At 47.8% G+C, this 2,962-nt stretch overlaps 1 pseudogene; it reads left to right on the top strand.

Moving 5' to 3' along the window:
- Window positions 1-528: 528 nt before the first annotated feature.
- Window positions 529-1,048, top strand: LOC116071250 (annotated as a pseudogene).
- The last annotated feature ends 1,914 nt before the right edge of the window (window positions 1,049-2,962 follow it).

Genomic DNA, 2,962 nt, shown 5'->3' with positions numbered 1-2,962 from the left:
GTTTTATGCCTAGAAACACAGGCATGCTCATGCTAGCTGCTTCGAGCTCAGGATTGAAATGCCTCTTTCAGCTCTTAAAATTTTGAGCTTGGTAGGTCTTGGCCACTTTTTTCCTTCCTTCTTCTTGTTGGGGAACGTTATCTTTGATGACCTTTGATTCACACTGCAGAGCTAGGATGGAGAAGGGACCACCCACCGTCAGTGGGACCCTTTCTGTGTCCTCAGCCGACACACTGTGGGGCTCTCTCCAGTCAAGGCTTCCCTCCACCTGGTTGGCTGCTGACTTGGGTTCGAGGTTGCCCTGTCTACAATGGTCGAGTTGGACTACTGCCTGGCAGGCTCAGCAAGCCTCACCCTGCTTCCATCAACACCCTGGGGCTCCCAGACCTTCAAGTAGAGAAGCTCCTAGTCTGCTGGATGTCAAACTGATCATAATGGAGCGCGTTGAGCTCTTAGTGGAAGTGTGAAGGAGTTCACCTACAAGCCCTTTCCGGCCTCCACCTCGGAAAGGACCCTGCAGCCGCTGCCATGTTGATGCCTAAGAAGAATCGGATTGCCATCTATGAACTCCTTTTTAAGGAAGGCGTGTTGGTGGCCAATAGAGATGTCCACATACCCAAACATCCTGAGCTGGCAGTCAAGAATGTGCCCAACCTTCATATAATGAAGGCTATGCAGTCTCTCAAGTCTCTAGGCTATGTGAAGGAGCAGTTTGCTTGGAGACATTTCTACTGGTAAGTTACGAATGAGGGCATCCAGTATCTCCGAGATTATGTGCACCTACCTCCGGAGATCATGCCAGCCACCCTGACTGCAGCCGTCCTGAGACTGGCAGGCTTTGCCCCAAAGGTCCAGAGGGTGAAAGGTCTACAAGATTCACAAGATGGGAGGCAGACAGAGACACTTACAGAAGGAGTGCTGTGCCACCTGGAGCTGACAAGAAAGCTGAGGCTGGAGCTGGCTTAGCAACTGAATTCCAGTTTAGAGGCGGCTTCGGTCCTGTAGATAGTCAGCCGTCTCAGTGAAGTTGGAGATTATGTTGTATTGAATAAACTTTAAAGGAGAACAACAACAACAACAACAAGTTTACCCACAAGTCCCTCTGTGTTGTGAACCTTTTTTGAAGACACGATACAGTAATAAGAAGACCTACTCTATTTAAATATTCATATATGTGGAGGAAGGCCAATTTCCAGCTCAGATAAACCAGGTAGAGAGCCCTGGCCAAGATCCAGAACTGTAAGATGGTTTTTCTGCAGTTGGCTTTTGTAGTGCTGGGGATGGAACCTAAGCAGGGTATTGCCCCTAACCCTTGGGAAGTGTGATCCACACCTCTGCTCCAGATAAGCACTCGAGAGTGTGTGTGTGTGTGTGTGTGTGTGTGTGTGTGTATATGTGTATGTTTCAAGACAGAGTTTTTCCATGTAATCCTGGCTGTCCTGGAACTTGCTCTGTCAACCAGGCTAGCCTCAAACGCAGAGATCCACCTGCCTCTGCCTCTTGAATGCTGGGGTTAAAGGCGGGCACCACCACTGTCTGGCACTCTTAACCTGTGTTGCAGCCGGGGATCCTGAAGAACAAGGTCAGATGGTATACCTGGGGTGACAGAACCTCACCCAGAGGTGAGTGCAACTCTAATACAAAGCCCCAGCATGCCATGGGTGGTTATCCTTGACCTGTATTCAGCGTGAGCCCACTGGTAAGTGCTGGTAAAGACTATCTCTCCACTTGTCAGCAACCTATCCTCCCAGAATAGCAGGAAGTGGTGACCTATGAGCTATAGAGCCATGAACTAGGCCATAGCCCTGCACAATACCTCTGGCCTAGGTCTTCTACTGACGGGTGGCCTTTGTCCCCACCCCAGGTCATTCTCTTACTGGTTTGCTTCAGAGACACTGTCCACTGGAGGCTGAGCCTAGGCTTGTTCCTCTTCACTGCCTGACAGGCACTCTAGGGGCCTGGAGAGCCATTGTTCTCCAACCTCACTATTGGGCCTCTTTTGGCAAGGCCTTAGTGGCTTCTTATTTACCCATTAACAATTAAGCTCTAGGCATTTAACGTATAAACATAGAAAACATCAGCATAATTGCTGCAGAGATTTCAAAAGCTTTGGCAAGGGAGGGCCTGAATATTTACTTAACAAAAGAGTTCCTTACTCCCCTCTTAAGAAATAACTCACAATAGGGTTTAAACAAAGCTAGCTTCTTCAGTAAATTAAAAACATTCTTTTACTCATTCAAAATATGATGTATGTATGTGTGTGTGTGTGTTCTAAACACTCCTCACACACACTCTTCCTAGGAACACTCACTACTTCCTCCAAGTGCTGTAGTCTCAGCCTATACCTTTTCTCACTACTGAGGCCTCCTTGAGTTCACTGGGGGAGGGGGACAGTGAAATCTACCATAAGAGATGCTGTTTTAAGCTCGCCTCCTCCAGAGGAGCATCTTTTATTACCAAAGGAGAATAATGGGTTAGAATCTTGGCTCTGTTGTGTTTCCTCTGAGATTAGAGAAAACAGGCCAGCCTGCCGGGTTCAGAGTGGAGGGAAGGGAGACAGTGAGAGACAGTACCACTGGGTTTTCTGGGACAAAGGGTTGCTTGCTTCTTCATTGGCCTGCTTAATCTTCTAAGTCTCTAGACTGATTCTGACTTCTGCCGTTGTTAGTCCTTCGGGATACAAGGGTAAATAGAAAACAGGATAGTTAGGAGAGTGAACAACAGGTCAGCTACACAGTTAGCTGAGGTTAAAAGCCAGGCTAGACGCCAGCCTTCCCTGCCTGGCCTTGGTAGATGGATGGGACTTTGGACAGTTTGGGGAGAACTTTGAATAGACCACAGCTGAGTTTTAGTGGACAAGGAACAATAATAGTAAATGGATACATATGTATTTGCTTTGTTCCTGGCATTGAAGTAACTACTCTCTCTCTCTCTCTCTTTCTCTCTCTCTCTCTCTCTCTCT

Source organism: Mastomys coucha, unplaced genomic scaffold, assembly GCF_008632895.1.
Source record: "Mastomys coucha isolate ucsf_1 unplaced genomic scaffold, UCSF_Mcou_1 pScaffold22, whole genome shotgun sequence".
Taxonomy (NCBI): domain Eukaryota; kingdom Metazoa; phylum Chordata; class Mammalia; order Rodentia; family Muridae; genus Mastomys; species Mastomys coucha.
This window is presented reverse-complemented; position numbering and strand designations above follow the sequence as displayed.